We start from the raw sequence: 21,762 nt of genomic DNA, 5'->3' as shown, positions 1-21,762 counted from the left end.
ACAGCTTTGATGCATATGTAGCATGAGTCCAACATTCTATACGGAGGGGGTGCTGTCATTAGGATGGTCATCCAGACAGCAGGAGAATCCTCTAGGTCCAGGCGCAGACCTCAACAGCATCCTTACAAGGCAGAGATTGGCCTGAAGGCGGCGACTAAAATGGAAAAGGAAAGACTGGCTTGTGTGTTCCATTGGAAGGAACGCTAGGTCACACGAAGGCAGTCAGCACATCAGACAAGCTGCCTTCTCCATCCATATGTTTCTGGTTGCCAAGAAAGGTCTCCAGGCCGGGGTTTTGTGAAGGTGTGGGATGACTAAAGAGTGGGAGGGAGCTCACCACAACACAGAATGGGACCATAGAAAGTAGAGAGCCCTGAATGGGCCGCCTGGACTCCACCCCCAGCTTCTCAACCCTACATAAATGCTGAGATCAACTGAGAGCCTTTTAAAAATACAGATACCCTGGGGCGCCTCGGTGGCGCAGTCAGTTGAGCGTCCGACTTCAGCCAGGTCACGATCTCGCAGTCCGTGAGTTCGAGCCCCACGTCAGGTTCTGGGCTGATGGCTCAGAGCCTGGAGCCTGTTTCCGATTCTGTGTCTCCCTCTCTCTCTGCCACTCCCCCGTTCATGTTCTGTCTCTCTCTGTCCCAAAAATAAATAAATGTTGGAAAAAAAAAATAAAAAATAAAAAATACAGATACCCGGGCACAACCCCCAGAACCATCAGAGAATCAAGTTGGAATCTCTGCCATCAACTGGAAGGCCCAGTAGAGTGTTTATCAAAAGTTTGGGGAAACTGTAAGCACAGGAAATGCAAAGCGAATGCAGAGGATGAGTCTCTTGGGTTCCCCTGGCCACACTCTCACTCTCAGAGGGGGTTCACAACCAGGGGTTCCCAGCCAAAGAGGCAGAGCTAGACGAGTCGCCCTCCACTGCTCCCGCCCCAGGGTTCTAACTTGCTTGAGGTCAGACTGGAGCTTAATTTCACAACTGCCTTGGGAGCTTGGGAAACTCTCGGGCAGCAACCAGACTGGAGAAATCACCTCACTTACCTGAGGCCCCAGGCATGTACCTTTGATTCTTTGTTTAGCCCATACCCACAAGCAAAGATAAAAAGATTCCTCCCTCCCCCCTGCCAAATCCCTTCCCTCTTGTCTATGAACTTTGTCCCTACTTTACCTATTTATCCTGCTCACAGGAGGGCGGCTCTTCTTCCCTATAAAGTTAGGAGCCTGTATTAGACTTGGCAACGGTCATGATTTTTACTCACGGCACCACCGCCTTATCCAGTGGAGTTGTGCAGTGCACTACCTATACAGCTCTAGATGATGGCCTTGAGGAGGTCATGACTAGACAAGCATGCCACAGACACAAAGGTGCAAACGATTGAAAACACACACACACACACACACACACACACACACACACACACACATACACACAGGGTCAGTGAGGCACCAGCATGGGAAAGAAAGGAAATAGCAGCAACAACGAAACCGAGAGAATGACCCATTTTAACCTAGACCGTGATCAAACCGTTCCCATGTAAGCTGTGATTTTAGTAGCTTCTTCTTCAGCCCTGGAAATTATGCTTTCCTTTGAAGAGCTGGTGGAGCACTCCAAATGATACATTCAGGACTGCAATTCCGTGTTCTGTTTCTCCGAAGGATGGTAATAGAGACTGGATACATGTCCTAGTGTCTAATTCTCCAGTTACATAATTAGTAACCGTGCATCCTAAAAAAAAAAAAAAAAAAAAAAAAAAAAAAAAAAAAAAAGTCCCGATACAAGATAAGATCTCGCAGGAGGCAATGCTGAAGTTGTTGTGCAAGTTAAAACTTTTTTAGTACTAAGCCTTTTTCTAGCCCCAAGCCATTATTGTTTCTTTCTTCTTCTGTTATCATTGCCATTATTATTATTACTACCATGTGATCGTTGCTAAGAGAATGTTGCCCCAGATATTTGAGAATGAGAGAGTGGGAAGGAGAAGGGGTGTGACACTGGCGTCCTACTCAAAACTACAGCTCCCTGCCTCTCCTGAGAAGCTTCCAGAAGGTTGTGTGCTGTCTCTAATTTTCATGACACCCCCATGCATGTCACAATTTACTCTTTGGTGTATAACTGTACGCAGGGCAGGGCAGACCAAGTGAGAGAAGAAAGCAAATTGGGTTAGCAAAAAGGCATTAAATCTGTAACGGGATAAATCGACCAATTTCCCTTTTCTTTTCATTTAGTTCTTCAGCTGTGTGATTATTTTTTGTATCTTTTTTTTTAAGTTTATTTATTTATTTTGAGAGCGAGAAAGTGAGCATGAGTAGGAGAGAGGCAGAGAGAGAGGGAGAGAAAGAATCCCAAGCAGGCTCAGTGTGGTCAGTGCAGAGCCCAATGCGGGGCTTGAACTCACGACCCATGAGATCATGACCTGAGCTGAAATCAAGAGTCAGATGTTCAATGGACTGAGCCACCCAGGCATCCCAGTAATTATTACTTCTTATCCACAGTCTCAATACATCTTTTTCCAGAACACGTAATTTACAGTTCACTTAATTGGCCATCTTTCAGATCTCTAATCACCCTCAAAGGTTGGCCTCAGCTCCCTGACCACTTCAGGAGACCGGGAGAGTTTTGTTCATGGTAGGTCCCAAGTAGGGACTGACTTGGGCCACAAGTGGAGTCAGGACCTTTATTAAATCTTCTCTCCCTTAAACAAAGAGAAGTTCCTCCTTTGGGGAAAGGCATCTCTGCAGAGCTCATGGTGAAGTTGACCCGTTGTTTTCTTTTTTTTTTTTTTAAATTTTTTTTTTCAACTTTTATTTTTATTTTTGGGACAGAGAGAGACAGAGCATGAACGGGGGAGGGGCAGAGAGAGAGGGAGACACAGAATCGGAAACAGGCTCCAGGCTCCGAGCCATCATCAGCCCAGAGCCCGACGCGGGGCTCGAACTCACGGACCGCGAGATCGTGACCTGGCTGAAGTCGGACGCCTAACCGACTGCGCCACCCAGGCGCCACGACCCATTGTTTTCTGAGAGGGCATTTTATCTGCTCTCTCGAAAGTACCAGGGGTCTCCTCAGAGTGGTGATGTCACCCCGCCTTTCATTGTCCCTTCACTCCAGACATGCAGACCCGTTGCTCTCAAGCCCGTTCCCCGTTGCGGATGGCCTTTTCCTTCAGCACGCACAGAAGATGAGAATCCTGTCATCTGCTGACATGTCTCTCAAAGTTTGACAAGCAGTGTTGGCAACCACAACAAACAGTCCACATCCAGGGCGCGCAGTTCTGCCTCCAACATGGGAATTCAGGCCAATTCAAATATTTCCGAAACACCTCTCAGAGCCAAATGCTCAGCTCCGTGCACTGAAGGGGCAACCGCTCCAGTCCCCTCTCAAGGAGCTGTTTTGAAATGGCTTTCCCCAGTCGTGTTTTGGCTGGAAGAAGACAGATCAAAGAAGATCTTCTTTGACATAAGAAGATCAGAACATCACAGTTTTCTGGTTACTTCTAGTTCCAGTCTGAGATTTTTGGCTATGCCTAGTCAAAGGTTAACAAGTGATGCCACAGTTATGCCGTTGGGTGTGGTCAGTACTAATGGTGATGAACATTTAATAGACCGAAACAATGTACAAAGCTTTTATGACCGTGGTGCCCTACATAACACGAGGAATGGATAAATGTAAAAATTACGTAATTTTAAAGAGGTTAAAATGGCATGTCAACGCTGAGGAGAAGGTTGATTAGAACTCTCCCAGGGTGTCATAGAGTAATGTGTACTTTGAAGAGGAAATTTCCAGACATCTATATGATGACAACATTCCTTCCAGATTTTCCAAGACCGGTCCAATTTCTATTAATTTTCCCTCGTTTCCATAAATATCCTCATACTTATCATACTGGGCACCACATGGTTTTGGTTTATAATTAGCATAATTAAAGATCGCTGTAATTTTTGGTGCATATCTAAGCCTCTTAGACATAAGAAGAGGTCCTAGGTCACTCTCAAATTTTGAAGCTGCATGTATATTGTATTTTTTAAACAGGCAAATCAGGGTTACAAAAGTTGTAGTTTGATTTCAATATAGGCATTTAACACTTTAATACCTTTACCCCCCCCCCCACTCCCAGAACAATGTAATCTAATTGTGCTACTCGCAAAGAAATTAATATAATTCTGTGCGCACACACACCCACGCACGATGTGTGGTGTGGGTATCAGTCTTGTCCCTGAAGCCCCTTATCTTTGGCTAGATGTCCATTTGGAGATTATGGTAAACATGTAAATGGAAGGTGCCTCACGATTTTGATACTACAGGGGATGAAAAAATAATCTTTCCTCTATCCTTCTAAGTTTTGACTGGGACCCACACAACAAAACCAGATTAACGAGAGAACACTGAGTTTATTAACAAGGGTATCTCCTATGTCCGTGGGAGAAACCTAAGAAATTGAGTAAATTAAGGAGCTGGCTTGGAATTTAGAGTTAATACAAACTTCAGCCAAACCAAAGAAATCACTGTGTTGGGAGGTGAGGTGTGGAAAGGTGACCACGTCCATAAAAATGGTAAACATGGGTAACAGTGCAGATTTAAGCCGGTGACCTCACTGGCAAGCCTTTTGTGATTTAGATTCTTCCTTCTCTTCCTGGTACAGAAAAAGAGACACCTTTACTAATGGCATCTTTCTTTAAAAGTATACATTTTCCTTACAAAAAGGTAACTTTTATTCTGTTTTCAGAGCTTTTTGTATGCCGTTTCTCAAAAGAAAGAGCTCAAAATAATCTTCATGCCAAGCGGCATATTTTGGGGTGGCCGATTCTGGTGTCCCACAATGCTACGTGTCCCTCTGGCCTTCCGGTGACAGGCCACAGGGCGAACGCTAACGAAGCAGCGCTGAAAATTCGCACAAGTCAACAGGTCCTGAGCGGGACTGAAGACCGCACGTCCACAGAGTCTGGGGTGGGAGCACCGCGTGAGTCTGGTCCTCCTCCTGCCTGGCGCTGGTGCTCACAGTCTGGGAAGAGAAGGGAAAATCCCTGCGGCCTGGAAACAATTTCACAGGCCGATGCCTTTTGGAAACGAACTGCCTGGTTGTGGGGGCCTCCGACTTTGGGCTCTTTTTCCCACAGTAGCCTTCAGGGGAGCACTACGGAAAGCTCAACCGGGATCAGCTTTCCCGAGCTGTCTGGCTCCCCACCTGCCGCGGCCGCAGCGGCCTCGGTAAGCCAGGCGGACCCCACCGGAGGCGAACTTGTTAAGGGCAAAGTGAAACCGTCCCGTGGAACAGTTACTCACCAAGCCCAGCCCTGAACAAAACACTGGAGACGAGTTTTAGGGGAGTTTTAAAACACGAGAAAGGGGAGTTTTTTACGTATACGGATACCTGTCTTGGAGATTTCTGCCCTCGCGGGCCCTGTTCCTGAGGCATCGGCACTAAAATTGCCATCAAAGGCTCCCTACTGAACTAAGAAAAGGAAAAGTACACGGCAACAGCTACAAATAAGACACAGGAATCCCTGTAAGGCCCTTCTCTTGCCTCACCCCCTCCTTGTTAAGCAGGGATCGGTGCTGGTTTCCTGAAACCTCCTTCCTAGAGTTTGAACGAGCCCCTCCCCCACACTCCATCCTTCCCACGGGTCCAGGCACCAGGGCACTTCGCAGGGCGAAGCCTTGGATCAGCCCTACGTAGGATCCTTAACCCCACGTTTATTAAAGCGTAGAGGGGGTAGGAAGCGAGGAGACTCCGACTTTAAATATTGTCTCCGATCCATCGCCCCAGATGGCTCTGAAAAGCCTGTGTCTGTGAGCTTTTACCTGCAGGCCAGCCCACAGCAGTAAGGGACAGTAACAACTGCCAGGTATTTAACAGTTCAAACAGCTCATCACGTGCCGGACACGGTGTTAAATGCTTCTTACACATGAAGATATGATATCTGCTCCGCTCCTAAGTTTCCGTTATTTTTATATTATCCCCCCCCTCCCCTTTTTGCAACAGAAGCAGCTGAGGCTTAGAGAGGACAGGTGATTTGTCCGAGGTCGCACAGTGGTGAGAGTGAAAACAGGGCTCAGAACCACCCCAATTGACAGAAAGGGAAATCTGTGCTTCTGGAGTTTTCAGGGCATTTACCACTCCTTCCGGTCACTTGGGATTTAACGTGATCTAAAATGTTGCACCAGTTTTCATGTCAGCTTTTATAATCCCACTAGGACTGCAAATTCCTTGAGGTCAGTGACTGGATTTTCTACTTCTTTGTGTTCTTCAAAGTGCCTACCATAGCAATTTGCACAAAACAGGCAATTACAAAACATGCACATTAATAAATCTAAAAGCCGAGAGTTAAATTACTAATTATCAAGTGAATTCAAGGGGAAAAAAAATGAGGGTACCAAAATAAAAAATGGATGAGGATTTGTCTTCCCCGCTTCCCAGGATGTGGGTCATTTTGAAAAGGCAAATTCCAAGTCTACCCTGAGTTCCAAAGGAGGGAAATACTGTAGGTTAATTAACTTTCCGAAACAGTTACATCAGGGAGGAAGCCTCTGACAGCATCCCGAATGTGTCGGTGGGAAATGATTCCAACAAAGCACAAATGTAAATCAAGCCTGGTTCCCCTGCGCCCCAGATTCTCACAACTTCAGAGACGCACCCCTAATCCTCTCAGTGTCTCCTGAGGGCTTATAGAGTCTGCGGTGGCCCGAGGGCAGGAGTCACAGAAGCTCAGCCCCCGGTGCAGACGGGAGCAGAAGAGAGGCTGTGTGCACAATCAGGAGTCAGCAAGATAAGCAGCGAAATCCTTTCAGCAAAAACCCTGGGGGCAGACACGCTAGGGACAGAGGTACAGGAATGCTTCTAGATTCCAATCTGCAAGGAGAGGGAAGCCTTCTAACATCACAGCCGGACAGAAAGCCACGTGAAGGGGCCGCGCTGCTTTTGAGCAGGGCATCACCCCCCCCCTCCCACCCAGCCCCCCACCCCGTGCACATGCACGTGCACAAACACACGCCAACCACCGTCACCGGACGCCCCTTCCCTCTTTGTTTTCTTTATCAGCGCGCCCAGCTGCGATGCTCCCAGACAGTGCTGGACGCCAGGCCACCGGCTCCCTTCCCGAGGGCAGCTGCACACAAGACCGTCAACAGTGAGGAAAGTGACACCGGTACATTAAAGGCAGGAAAGTCCCCCTCTCCCGCCGGTCCTCTGATGATAATCCAGCCTATCTGTCACCTAGAGTGTGTGCGTTCTCCTTCACAGACACAAGTAGGAGGTATCGTGCGTTAAGACATCTTTCTGGGGATGGGAGGGGCTTTCTTTGCCACCTTTGTCTGCTGCCGTTTCTGGCTTTAATCTGTGGCCGAAGGCAGAGCCCAGCCTTTGCACGCAGCGCCGGTTCCCTCCCAGCCAGACGCGTGTCTCCGCCAGCAGGGTCTCCGCCAGCAGCCCACATCTGCGCTCAGGGCCCCAGGCAGGAGGGCCGCCCCGCCAAGCGCTCCCTTCCTGGAGCTCCCTGTGCCTCTTCTCCCCTGATGCCAGAGCCTGCCGCCGAGCTCCAGTTTCTCCCGCTGTAATGGGATATGCTGCCGTTAGGGGCCTTGGTGCTGTGTCTGCTGTTTTGAAAATGAAAATATTTGCTTCTAACTCCAGTTACCATCTGTTCGTAACCTTTACTCCAACCCATATGCCAGCTTGGAACCGCTACTGTAGCCTTTGGGTCTCTTGGACTTTCCCGACAGACTAACCTCCAGCTTCCTCTTGGAATTTTTTGAATTACCAAGCGCTATTATCATGAGCTGTCTGTCACTACAGGCACAGGCCGCTTTTTTTTTTTTTTTTTTTTAAAGGGCTGCACATTGTGTGTCTCGTCCAAGCCTCCATGGTGAGGACCAAGAAAGAGAAAGTAAGGACCAGAAATTAAAATATGAACGTTTTGCAAGCACACGGAGTGCATTATGCCTGTCAGGATGCCACTGGGTAAATTGAAAAAGAAATTGTTCCATGGTATCGAAGAAAACAAATGGAAAAAACGAAATGGGATTTAAAAAATATTTGTGGATAACGATAGCATGGCGGAAGGGGAAGAAACCTAATTAAGAAGGGGTAGAACCCACGGGAATTTTTTTTTTTCAACGTTTATTTATTTTTGGGACAGAGAGAGACAGAGCATGAACGGGGGAGGGGCAGAGAGAGAGGAAGACACAGAATCGGAAACAGGCTCCAGGCTCTGAGCCATCAGCCCAGAGCCTGACGCGGGGCTCGAACTCACGGACCGCGAGATCGTGACCTGGCTGAAGTCGGACGCTTAACCGACTGCGCCACCCAGGCGCCCCATCCCACGGGAATTTTAAAACATCTGAGGATGCGTAATATTTAAACGCTATTTCTAAGAAGAAATGAGATGCTAAAAACCAGTGATTATATTGGTTGGGATGTTAACAAAGCAGTTTAGCTTAAAAGAAGATGTCAAACAAATACTCAGTTCTGGATAGTAGGCATCTTGGCCACCAACTCGAGGAGACGTTTTCTATCTAGCGCTGGCCCAAGATCCAAGCCCATGGTTTTCCAGCCAGTTGCCCATACTTGTTATTCATCATTTCTTGGTTAACAAGAAAATTATCAAAATATGACTGGGCTCTGGAAATAAAGCAAGCTGGCATCTCAGTATCCTATGTTACCAGGGAGGGGATATAAATCTAAATCGGATGAGACAGTGACGGGAGACAGCAGGAAGAGAGACTAATCCAGCCAACCCCTCGTGAGCAGCTGAACAGTCAGACATACAATGTCTAGGGGTGATGAAGCATTCTGTCAGATGTGATTCACCCATTCCTGTGCAGAGGGGTCTGTGCTGGAAATTCAGGAATCCGATAACAGTTAACTCTTGAGGAAAGTGGCACCACATTTTTATGCATGTAGAGTTACAATAACGTCTAGAATCTGTAGGCACTACCGTTAATAACAACAATACACCTGCCAGTCCCTGCTAAGAGTTTCACTCAGCATTGAATATTTCATTGAATCCTTAAAACCAGCGAGTAAGACAGGTACTATTTTTATCTCCTATTCTTAGAGGGAGAAACTGAAGTTCTTAAATGGTAACCCCACTGGTAATTGCCAGAGTTGGGATATGAACCACAGCTCAGGGTTTTTTATCCCACAGAGTCTGATTCTCCAATATTCACTAGACCCTGTCCTAGGTATCCTCGTAGATACCTCCACTAGAGTTAGAAATGGCCCTTCTTGGCCTTAGTCAATCATGGCAATTCATTGACCAGTGATGGTTCAGGAACTCAGACTCGGACTGGTCAGCATCTAACATTTCCCATTAATAGTTATGGATCCGTAAAAAGCATACAACTGAAATCAGCCCAAGCAAATGACTGCGAAGGACTTGGGTTCCAAAGAGTAAGGAGAAGTGACCTTTCTCTCTGTCCCTCTCTCACTCTCTCTCTCTTCTCCCTTTTCCCCCTCTCCCAAAGAGAATGGAAAAGCATATGGCACCAACTGTTACATGAAACCACCAAACTACCAAGTAGAGAATTCACCTTAGGATGAGGTCTTCTTTGTAGATGGCTGTGTGGACAGATAGAAGGAGTCCAGGTTGTTGATGCCATAATTAAATGGTAGGGATCAACAAATATTGAGGCTCACCTGCCTCTGGGTTTCATTTTTATATGAGCCAATAAATGTCCTTACTGTTTAAATAACTTTGAGTCGAGTAATCATTCTCTACAACTGAAAACATCTCAACTAATACCTACCTCATGAGTCTTCCTCAGAGAAGAAAGGGAAGAGTCATCAGAGCCCTCATGGATGATCTCACTCATGTGAAGGAATCCATAATGTGCCCCTTTCATACATGAGAGGGTGAAGGCCAACATAGTGAAGTGACTTGCCTGGGTTACATAGCTTACATAGCTAGTCAGTGACCAAGGCTGGAATTTGGACCTAGGAGGGTCTGACATCAAAATATGTGCTTTCCAATAAGCACAGCGAAAGTCTTGGCCAATAACGAAAGGTATGCAATCATAGTCCAGTCCCGTGGAGAAGTCAAGCAAGGATGCACCAAGGATAAAGCATAACAAGAAATTTGGTTTTCACTGCAGAACGCCAATCTCAGCAAGGAATTTGTGTGCTGGTGTGGGGAGCCTCTTGTATGGCTGGGCTGATGTGGGAGGAGAAGGGAGAGGCTGCAATGAATGTAAAGAGGCTAATCCCTGACACATTGAATGCTGGGTGGAAGACCAAAGTATCACTTTTAGACTCTACCAGATGGCATGTGTGGGGCTACTGATATCCCTTCCTGCCCTAGTCAGGACTGTCTCAGCCACCAGTGGAGAGCACAGCATCTCAAGTGGAAATACTGAGAAGAGATAGATGCTAAGAAAGAAAGAAAGAAAGAAAGAAAGAAAGAAAGAAAGAAAGAAAGAAAGGGAGGGAGAGAGGAAGGACGGAAGGAAGGGAAAAGGGAAGGGGAAGGAATCCATAGGTATTAGGAACATGATTATTATGAAAGTGACAAAATGACTCCCCAGATTATTGGTTTATCTGGAAGTATCCGTTGTCTCTGGTCAATGATGCACTATATGCAAGTTTCTAATATCTGTTTCTAGTGTACTTTTGGGTATGATATATTGTTTTCCTAAAACTAGTAACCATTCTGTCCTAAGTTCTTGCTCAAAAGTTACATTTACATCTGAAAACTCAAAGTGCTATGGTATCTGGCTACCTTTTCCAGTCTCTACCTGTTCCAGAGCTGGCGTATATATCTGTTGACCTTGAATACTACACTGTTTTAGGGAATGCCATTCACATGACCTCTCTCAAATGGTACTGCGCACAACCTGAATAACCATACCCAGCGTCCTGTCTGGTTCTCTAATTCCTTGTCTACTCTTTGCCTAAGGCTTTTTCTTTTATGCATCTGTGCCTATTTTCACTATTATATATGAGATAGATCAGCTGATGGTTGCCATGGTTGCTCAAGTAGCCAGTGTGAGGCAAAATGTTCTGGCTTTGGTTTCAAACAAGACATAGGCTGGAATTTTGGGTCTGCTGCTTACTAACTAGTTGGCTATGGCCAAGTCAACCAACTGAATCACTGTTTCACCATCTATAACATGAAGTGAATAGTATCTACCTCATGGTATTAATGGAGTGATGTGTATTAAACGAGATAAAACATGTCAATGTCTATTTTTGTTATAATTTTTCTTATTACTAATATTATCAAGCATTATCCCTAGTGTGGTGTCTGCAACAGAGAAGATCCTCAATAAATATTAATTTTCTTCTCAAATTTCTATATTATCCTGTGTCCCTTCTCTCCGCAAGGGATGAACCCATCCAGAAGATGCCTAAATTCTAAGTGAAGAGTACCCTCTCCTGGATATTTTCCAAACTGGGTGGGGAGCATTTTGCAAAATATGCCCCTTAAATGATTCTGGCTCAAGAGAAGAGGGAGAGAAATCCTTTGGTCAAACATCTGAAAAGTACTGCATTCTCTACCTGCCCTTGAAATTCTCATCATTTGTTGGCATACTAAAGGCTTTGGAAAACCTCATTCCAAAGAACTCGTTTAATTGTTTTATCAGGTATTTCTCAAACCAGTTTGACTATGGATTCTGTTTTTTTTTTTATATTGGACACATAAACAGCTCACTTTTGTGCTCCACAGAACATGTATTGGGGAATGTTGGTTTAGGGACAGAAGCTAGGAAAATGGGGTAGTCCCAGGGAGAAGGTTGGTGTGACCAAAAAGATGACACAAACCAGAAGGGATCCTGGGGCAAAGTTCTTCTGCAAAATTCTAGAAGGGTCTAGAGTTGTGACGTGATAGATATATATTATTCCTTGGTAGCAGAAAGGGAGAAGTATGTGGAAGCAGAAGAATGAACGTCCACAAAACGGAAGAGTGAACGCACTTATCACGAGGTCAAGCATTTACTGAACAGCTACTATGTGAGCATCGTGGTATGCAAATATGAATAACGTCACCCTTGTTAAGGAAATGAAGACAGAGGAAACAGAGAGAGAAAAGGTGTAGGAAAAGAAAGAAAATAGGGGCCGCTGGGTGGCTCGGTCAGTTAAGTAAGACTTCAGCTCAGGTCATGATCTCATGGTTGGTGAGACTGAGCTCCACGTTGGGCTTTCCACTGTTAGCCAAAGCCTGTGTCAGATCCTCTGTCTCCCTCTCTCTCTGTCCCTCCCCCTCTCGCGTGTGCTCTCCCTCTCTCAAAAGCAAATATTTAAAAAAACAAAAAAGAAAAAGAATTACTTCTTTTTGAAAAAAGAAATGAAATAGATTAGAAAGGGAAAGAAAACATGTTTGAGAAAAACCTTGACAGGATTTCTGGGTGCCAAAGATTCCAGTCTTTTCTGTCTCACACAAGCTGCCCAGGTAACCTATCTTTAAGTACGTGGCGAGGCCAAGCAAAAGAATGGATTGTATTTTTTTTAAGTAAGAGAATTCTGCAAAAGATTAAAATTTTGTTTATGGGGAAAATGATCTTTCAATATATGTGTTAGAAAAATTCAGTTAATGGGGCGCCTGGGTGGCGCAGTCGGTTAAGCGTCCGACTTCAGCCAGGTCACGATCTCGCGGTCCGTGAGTTTGAGCCCCGCGTCAGGCTCTGGGCTGATGGCTCAGAGCCTGGAGCCTGTTTCCGATTCTGTGTCTCCCTCTCTCTTTGCTCCTCCCCGGTTCATGCTCTGTCTCTCTCTGTCCCAAAAATAAATAAACGTTGAAAAAAAAATTAAAAAAAAAATAATAAAAAAAAAGAAAAATTCAGTTATTAAAGTGGGCAGCAAATTAGCTACGGGCAATAATGGGACGCAACACATCAGTTAATATTTACGCAGCATTTCTGCAGCAAATATGAAGGGACAGGCTCTAAAACAGCTTAAGAATAAACCTAAAACTAGAGAGGAGGCAGTTTTTCAAGTGTGCCTTTAGAATATGCATCCCATTCTGTCATGTCATTTGCAAAAAAAAAAAAAAAAAAAATGTGAACAAATTGTCTTCAAACGAGAGTAGAAAATTAAAGCTTCATTCAGAGGCAAACTCTGCATCTGGGAGGCCAATGTCAGAAACTGAAATATTAATGTTGTGCCTGGAATACTAGAGCTCATTACTGCCTTCTGCTGGTTCTACCTCCTCCCCACCAATATGTCCTGCCATATTCTCTCCAGCCCACTGGCTTCCCTCAACCCTTAGGAAATGAAGGTCCCAGACGTAGAGTGTCACCTCCTAAATATTCTCCTCCCTTATGCTGACTTTTGCATTGGTTTAGCCCCTCCTTTCTGCATGCACACATTCATTCATTCATTCTCTTACTCATTCTTCACCAAATATTTATTGAGTTCCTACTCCACACCTGCCATGCCACAAGGACTGTGCAGGTCCTTTCTTGAAATGAGATTGGTTTGGGGCGCCTGGGTGGTGCAGTCGGTTAAGCGTCTGACTTCAGCCAGGTCACGATCTCGCGGTCCGTGAGTTCGAGCCCCGCGTCGGGCTCTGGGCTGATGGCTCAGAGCCTGGAGCCTGTTTCCGATTCTGTGTCTCCCTCTCTCTCTGCCCCTCCCCCGTTCATGCTCTGTCTCTCTCTGTCCCAAAAATAAATAAACGTTGAAAAAAAAAATTAAAAAAAAAAAAAAAGAAATGAGATTGGTTTTTCTCTCCTCAGTAATCACAGATTTTGTAGATTTTTATTTTGCATCTTGAAAACACTTCTGATGTTTGTACTACCTCAGGAAAAACACAGACACACTGAGGAACTGTGCTGAACAATTACTATGGCGGATTTCATTTACTCTCACGTCTTGTACGCTATCACTTTTTTTTGACGGAAGTAATGTGTCTGCAACCTGGGTTGTTGGGATTTCACCATAGGATTATTATAACATGGAGGTGCCACGCCCCTTCTTTCTTTTTCATCCCAGCACGGGAGTTTGTGCACAGAGGTGAGGGTTGAATCCGTAGATTAGATGACGTGTCCAGAAACAGCATGCTGCACAAGAAATGGCCAACTTTTTCTGTAAAGACCGGACAGTAAATATTTCTTGTCCTCGCAGGCCATGTGGTCACTGGGTGCATCTGGTCACATGCCCCGTAGGTAGGGCCAAGGCAGCCGTGTACGATTCATAAAGAAATGAGCATGACTGAGTCACAGGAAAATGGTATTAATGGACAGCGAACTTTGAATTTCCTATAATTTTCCCATGTCATAAAATACTATCCTTTGATTCTTTTCCCAACCACTTAAAAATGTAAAAACCGTTGTGAGCTCACGGGTTCTCGAAAAACAGGTGGGGGCTGGGTGTGGCCTGCAGGCAGTAATTCGTTCACTCCGAATGTAGCAGAACAGAATAATCTCAGGGTAGGACCAGTATGTGAACACTATGTCACTTAACCAGCTGGGAGCCATAATGACTAATATCTTTGGGCCACTATCTTCTTAGCTGAAAGTGGGAATGATTTTGGTCTTGCAACGGTGAGGTAGGGGTCAAGTGAGAAGCAGTACCCATAAAGGATTTCCTAAAAGATAAGGGAGTCTGGGGGGCTTGGGATCAGCTGAAGGGACATGTCGGTAGGGGGATGGGAAAAGACCAGCAAGAGGCAATCCCTCCTTGTCTGAACTCAAATAGGCACTTGTTCAATGATAGCTGTTGTTGTTGTTGTTGCTGCTGTTACTATGTTCATCATCATTCAGAGAACGAATCTAGAGAGAGGGAAGTAACAAGTGTCGACAACAGAGTCAGAGGGAGAAAGAGGAGCTAAAAAAAGGAAAGTGAGAAGTAGCAGGAAAGAGAGGAAGAAAAAGCCACAAGAGCATAATGATTCCAAAATCCTCCCCCCGCTCTGATGTCCCTCCCAAACTCCAGAAATGGATTTTCCGCCTCTCTATCGAATCTAGCCACTGGAGTAGCCCTCCGGCAACTCCAGTGGAGCATGGCCCAAGTTAATTTATCTTCCTCTGATCTTAACTCTGCTTTGCTCCAACACTTTCCATTTCTATTAATAATACCACCAAGCTCCAAACATCTAGGTCAGATTGGATTCCTCTCCCTCATTTTGTCCTAAGCCTTGTTGAGTGTACCTTCCACATTTTTCTAAGGTCCATATTCTCCCAGTGCTGCTACTCACCCTCTCTCCTGGCCTCTCGACAGCCCAGGCTGCCCCTGCCAGCCCTACCCATCCAGATCTCAGCATCCCACTCCGACCTCCTTTCAACCTGACCCACAGTGTATCCACAGTGGACCCTGCCAAGCAGAACTGAAGCACAGGGGTGTGTGCCCATCACTCCAGAACAAAGCCTCCTTAACAAGAGGTGAGTGACCATCCAGGATCTGCCCTGATATCCTGACTTGATGTGATTTCCTACACAGCTAACGATTCCATCTCTGCCTGCATTCCTTGGCGTCTGCTTTTGCCTCCTCCTGGGATGCCTCCCTCTCCACTGTATTTCCAAATTCTGGGAATTCTTCAAGGTTTTCTTATAAATGCTCCCTTTTCTGGGAAGCCTTCAACTTAATCTTTACTTCCTGTGAATATCCAATAGCATTTATCTGTACTTCTTTCTTGTCAGTCATCATTTGCTATCCCTGTGTTATTTATATACATGTTTATTTTGCTAGACCAGTGATTCTCCCATCCAAGTACTAACCAGGCCCGACCCTGCTTAGCTTCCGAGATCAGACGAGATCGGGCGCGTTCAGGGTGGTATGGCCGTAGACTAGACCAGTGATTCTCAAACAGAGATGATTTTGCGCCCCAGGTGATCTCAGCCAAGAGGCAGTGTCAGGAAATAGTTTTGATTGTCACAGTTGGGGGATGGGGAAAGGTACTGCTGGCGTGTAGTGGGTAGAGGCCAGAGAGACTGCTGAACGGCCTACAATGTACAGAGCAACCCTCTACAACAAGAAAAACGTCAACAGAGTGAGGGTGGGAAACCCTGGACTAGTTCTGAGCTCTTGTAGAAAGGGTTCCATAACCTATGCCTATGTGTCTTCTGCAGATGCTAACTCAGTCTTGCATATGGTCGTTGCTAAGGAAATATTTGTTGACTTAATGGAACAGGAAGAACTTTGGGAGAAAAGGCACAGCCCTCAGGGATGACACACAGTATGGTCTTACAGTAGCGTGTGGGTATCTGTGCCCAATACATGTGCTTCTCCGTACAAGAACAGCTTTCCAGCATCAAAGGTCTTTCTCATCTCACCCGGTGCAGAGTGCAGGTGACAGCCTCAGAGGGCCTCCTGGATGTCGTGGTCAGTCTGGTGATTCACATTTTGGAAGAGTCTTTCAAAAGATGTAGTCTTCTATAAAACAGGCAAAACGATACTTCGTTTTCTTTTAATATTTCAGCATTCGAGGCGTGTATCTTGATTCTGAGTAAGTTGGATGATTTTCAGCATATCAAGGTCATCACACCCTGAAGAGTTGGCCTCCGTCCTTCAATCAGGCCTGCAGTTAAGCCATCTCAGAAGAACACAGACTTGGAATATGTTTCCGAGGCTGCCATTAGTTCATGTGTTGTTTAAACAATCCGGAGATTTGATTTGATTTTTTTTTTCATGTTTTATTATTTGCCGAGAGAGAGAGAGAGAACAAGCAGGGGAGGGGCAGAGAGAGAGGGAGACAGAGAATCTCAAGCAGGCTCACGCAGTCAGTGCAGAGCCCAACACAGGGCTTGATCTCAGGAACCATGAGATCATGACCTGAATGACCTGAGTCAGATGTTTGACTGAGCCACCCAGGCATCCCTACCCCTTGTATTTAGAGAGATAGAGAGAAAAAAAAAAAAAAAAAATCCCTGCTCAGTTTTCTCCTAACTCATACCTACTAGAGTTTAAGCCTGATTCTTTTTAATCTGCTCTCAGAAATAGAGAACCACTGAAGGTAACACAACACCAGTAACAATAGTAGAAACGGCTAAATCCTTCCGATTTATAGAGGACTTTTTTTTTTAATTTTTTTTTTTTTTGCAACGTTTTTTATTTATTTTTGGGACAGAGAGAGACAGAGCATGAACGGGGGAGGGGCAGAGAGAGAGGGAGACACAGAATCGGAAACAGGCTCCAGGCTCCGAGCCATCAGCCCAGAGCCCGACGCGGGGCTCGAACTCACAGACCGCGAGATCGTGACCTGGCTGAAGTCGGACGCTTAACCGACTGCGCCACCCAGGCGCCCCTATAGAGGACTTTTTACTGGCTTTCCCACTTACTGAATGAACAGTGTAAGCTCCCCAGTGGTGGTTGGGCTTGGGCTCCAATCTTCCTCTTTCCTTCTCTTTACTGCTCACTGGCACTTTCTCCGTGGTGGGGACGGGAAAAACGTTCATCAGTCATTTTTGTAAATCCTGATTTTAAGTAATGGTTCATTTTAAGTTTGTAGCTAATCTAGGGATTATCTACCTTCATACCCATTGACATAAAAAACTGTAGTTTTTTGGGTTTAAATCCAATTGTCTTCTGGACAAATCCGAATTTGCTAATTCTCTAGCTTTCAAATCCCACCTCTCTTTTTTATCAAATCATTTCCCAAGTATTTCTTATGTTTCATAGGACACAAATGGTGAAATAATTGTTTCGAGTATAGGATATCATACTGAGAGGTAAAATATATACTAATCCCATAAGGCAGATATTTATAAGCATTTTTAATGCAAGAAGGATTAACTGCATACAAATTTCACACCCATCTCTTCATATATACTACCGAGACTGAAGTATTATTGAGCCTTGCCTATACATCTATAAATAACAAGCAAGGATTTGCTACCGAAACAGCCAGTAGTTTATTCAGCATCTTCCATTGCAGGTAACTTCAATCCTGACTCTGAAAACATACTCACTGGGGCGCCTGGGTGGCGCAGTCGGTTAAGCGTCCGACTTCAGCCAGGTCACGATCTCGCGGTCTGTGAGTTCGAGCCCCGCGTCAGGCTCTGGGCTGATGGCTCGGAGCCTGGAGCCTGTTTCCGATTCTGTGTCTCCCTCTCTCTGCCCCTCCCCCATTCATGCTCTGTCTCTCTCTGTCCCAAAAATAAATAAACGTTGAAAAAAAATTTATAAATCTCAAAGAGTAACTAGCATCTGGATTACTCAGTTAACACTTATGGAGTGCCTACTATGTACCAGGATATTTTAAAGGCACTGGGGTGACAGTGTTGAATAAGGCAGGCTTCCTGCCCTTGACCTTTCTTTCTTTCTTTTTCATTTTCTTTTGCTTTTTTAAGTAATCTTTATGCCCAGCATGGGGCTCAAACCCATGACCCTGAGATCATGAGATGCATGCTCTACTGACTGAACCATCCAGGGGCGCCTTGACCTTACTTTTTGGGCTGGGCACAGAGCAAAAACAGACAAGAGAGACAGGCAATAAACAAACAAAGAAAGGGACGAACAAGACTTTTTTCAGAGTAGAAAGGATTATGGGAAAAAAAATGGTTTCAAAGGTATGTGTTATGAGTCCTTCAAGACAGAGGTAGGGAGAAGAATGAAAGCGAACTTAGATCAGATCAGGGAGGGCTTCATAAGGAGGGGCTGTTCGACCGGGACCTGAAGAGCAGGAAGGAGCCAACCATGTATAATTCCTGGGGCGTTCACTCTCAGCAAAGGATGGCAAGCATGAGGCTGTAAGCAGGAAAAGCAAAGATCAGTGGGACCGGCTATAACCGACCAAGGGCAAAGATATTGCATCAATTTCCTAGAGCTTTGCTGTAACAAAGTACCACCAAGTGGATGGCTTAAGAGAACAGATTGTCTCACAGGCCTTGGGGGGGGGGGCTAGGAGTCCAAAATGAAGGTATGAGCAGGGTCAGTTCCTTCTGAGGGCTGCGAAGGATAATCTGTTGGATGCCCCTCTCCTAGCTTCTGGTGGTTTGCTGTCTGTCTTGGGCTTTCCTGGTTTGTCCTCTACCCCCACATGGCAAGGTCCCTGTGTCTCTTGACCTAACTCCCCTTGTTACGAGGACACCAGTCTTACTGGATTACGATGTACCTAATGATCTCATTTTGACTCGGTTACCTCTGCAGAGACTCTATTTCCAAATGAGATCACAGTCTGAGGTGGGAGGTGGGAGGTGGGGGGGGGGGGTTAGGACTTCAACAGATCTCTTGAGGCGGGGGGGTGGGTACACAATTCAACCCATAAGAGGACACAGAGAGTTCAGAGATTTTTTTTAATGTATTTTATTTTTTAAATATTTTATTTTATTATTTTTGAGAGAGAGAATGTGAGCAGTGGAGTGGGGGGTGGGGAGGCAGAGAGAGAAGGAGACAGAGGATCTGAAGCGGGCCCTGTGCTCACAGCAGCGAGCCCGATGCAGGGCTCAAACTCCTGAACCTTGAGATCGTGACCTGAGCTGAAGTTGGACGCCGAACCGACTGAGCTACCCAGGTGCCCCAGCTTAGATTTTATTTTTAAGCACCATCTTGAAATGTCTGGCATGTGGCAAATAATAAATGTCAGCAAGTATCATTATTATGCAGGGAATTTCTTTAAAAATGCAAAAAGTTAACAGAATAGGGTTTTACAAAGTGAAATCAGATTGTGTGCTGGCTGAAATCCCTGCAAGGGCTCCCCCTTCAAACTCTGAGAAATGTCAAGTCAATAAAAGACCCACAAACCCCACAGGATCTGAGCCCACTATGATCTTTGACCTTGTCTCCCACCAGAGACTAACCCCTGCCTGCTCCTCCCACTCCATCCACACTGGTCTCCTTATTTGTCCCCAAGCACCCCAAGCATGGCCCCCACCTCGGAGCCTTTTTGTGTTATTGCTTCTGCCTGCAATGCTTGTCCTCCAGAAACTGTCCCTAATGTCATTCATACAGGCTTCACTTCTAATACCGCTCTTAAAATAATGCCTTCATCAATTTCTGTCTCTTACTTCACTGAACTATTCCTCATAGCTTTTATAACTACTTAGACTTATTACACACACACACACACACACACACACACACACACACACACACATCTGTTCTTGTCTCTGGAACGTCAGCTCTGTGAGGAAAGGGAAATGTATGTTCTAGTCAATTTGCCACCAGAGTCACAGCCGCCGGAACAGTGCCTGACACCTAGGAGATGTTCAATATGTTTGTTGAATAAATGAATCAAGGGAGCCGATGAAACCAGGTGTCTCTATTCTCATTCAAGTATGGTCTTCTCTCTCTTTTGGATTGTGTCTGCAATCCATAAATGTCTCACTGTTTCTTTGTTTCACCAATGAACTGTCTCAGTCCCCTATAAGTCTGTCTGTGTACATTGTTGAGCACTCAGTGATGCATATTTAAAGGACAGATATTTATCTCAGGGACATGGAGTTAACAGCTAATGTCTACCTCATTTTGTATTCTTCACTTACTTGCAGCTACATAAATCTGGGTTCTGCAGGGATGGGAAGTGAGATGCCTTTCAAATGAACCCCAGAATGCCTACAGATGACCTCTTCTCTGTCCTGCAGTGGTGGAGGGAGTTCCTAAGCCCCAAGAGAGCAATTAAGTCAAACGATTACGAAGAATCCGAAACACTTCCCGCTGCAAAGTAGAAGTAAATTAGACACAAACCAAATTGGAAACAGAAATGTATATTGCACTGCAAAATGTGACTTCAGATGCACTGAACCACACAAGAAAATCAATCAAATTGCTTTAGAATCCCATCTTCTGGTACTGCCTTGTTTCATAATCCCAAAGAGTCTAACACAAGTTGATCATTATGAAACTGACTTAAAAAGAAAAGACTTTTGACTATTTCCAAAATTTGCATCAGCCTTTAATAGAAGAAGGTCTGCCACTGCTAACGGTATTCAAAAGAATGTGCTGTGAGTCCTTAAATTAACTCCAAAGAGACAGTCCAAAAATGTTTTAGGAAAGGCATCATCACTGAAATAAATGAATGGTTTCCCAATGTGACCACTCAATTAAATGCACAAATTTTGCTGAGATAATTTTAAATTCAGGCATACCTTATAATAAATTTATGCGTATTTAGTTTGTGGTGTATTATGTTTTCCAGTATGCTTCTCAGTTAATTAAAAAGTGGTTCATTACAACTTTTACAAATTATTTATGAGAGAACTATATATTTTCCAGGAAAAAAAAAAAGATTGCCTAATTTGAAAATGTATGGTGCTGGCCAAACATTTTAAACTATGCAAACGGTTATAAAAATTTCTTTACTATTCTTTTACTCCATTAATTTCCTTGAGGTTCTTACTTTAAAAAGAGGCCTTCCTTAAAAGGATACCTATTCAAAAGACATTCCTGATTAAATACCCTACGTAATAAAACTATTAACAAGAAGGAGGAAAGGGCAGAGGGGAAAGGAAGGAGGAGAAGGAGGAGGAGGAGGGGTGGGGGAGGAGGAGGGGGGAGAGGAAAGGGAGAAAAAAAACATTTCTGGGTGACAAAGATTTCCAAATTCCAGCAAATGCCCCAGTAATTCCAAATAGCATTCACTACAGAAATTTTAGTACATCAGAAGTATTTATCAGGCCCTTAGAATTTCATTCCCAACCCTGATTGACCGTAAATTAAGACGTGCATGTCTTTTGAGCTGTTACTATATTTGTAGTTTGAATTTAGTCACTAATTTACCCAGACTGGCCAATTCTTTCAAGTGAACACTGATCTATTTTTCACATGGCCTCAATAGGCAACTTCAAATAATTTACCAGCCAATTCAGTCAAAAGAAGCAGATTGGTAATGTACACAAACTCATTCATTGTAATCTGAGAAAAAGTCACAAGGGTATATTATAACTAAT

The 21,762-nt window shown here is 44.8% G+C and overlaps 1 long non-coding RNA gene across 1 annotated transcript; it reads left to right on the top strand.

Moving 5' to 3' along the window:
• Positions 1-7,008: 7,008 nt before the first annotated feature.
• LOC123386635 lies at positions 7,009-21,113 on the top strand. Its single transcript, XR_006600845.1, has 3 exons — positions 7,009-7,259; positions 15,158-15,318; positions 20,365-21,113. It is a non-coding gene; the product is annotated as an uncharacterized LOC123386635 (long non-coding RNA).
• Positions 21,114-21,762: the final 649 nt, after the last annotated feature.

The sequence above is a fragment of the Felis catus genome, chromosome B4, assembly GCF_018350175.1.
Source record: "Felis catus isolate Fca126 chromosome B4, F.catus_Fca126_mat1.0, whole genome shotgun sequence".
In the NCBI taxonomy this organism is placed as follows: Eukaryota; Metazoa; Chordata; class Mammalia; order Carnivora; family Felidae; genus Felis; species Felis catus.
This window is presented reverse-complemented; position numbering and strand designations above follow the sequence as displayed.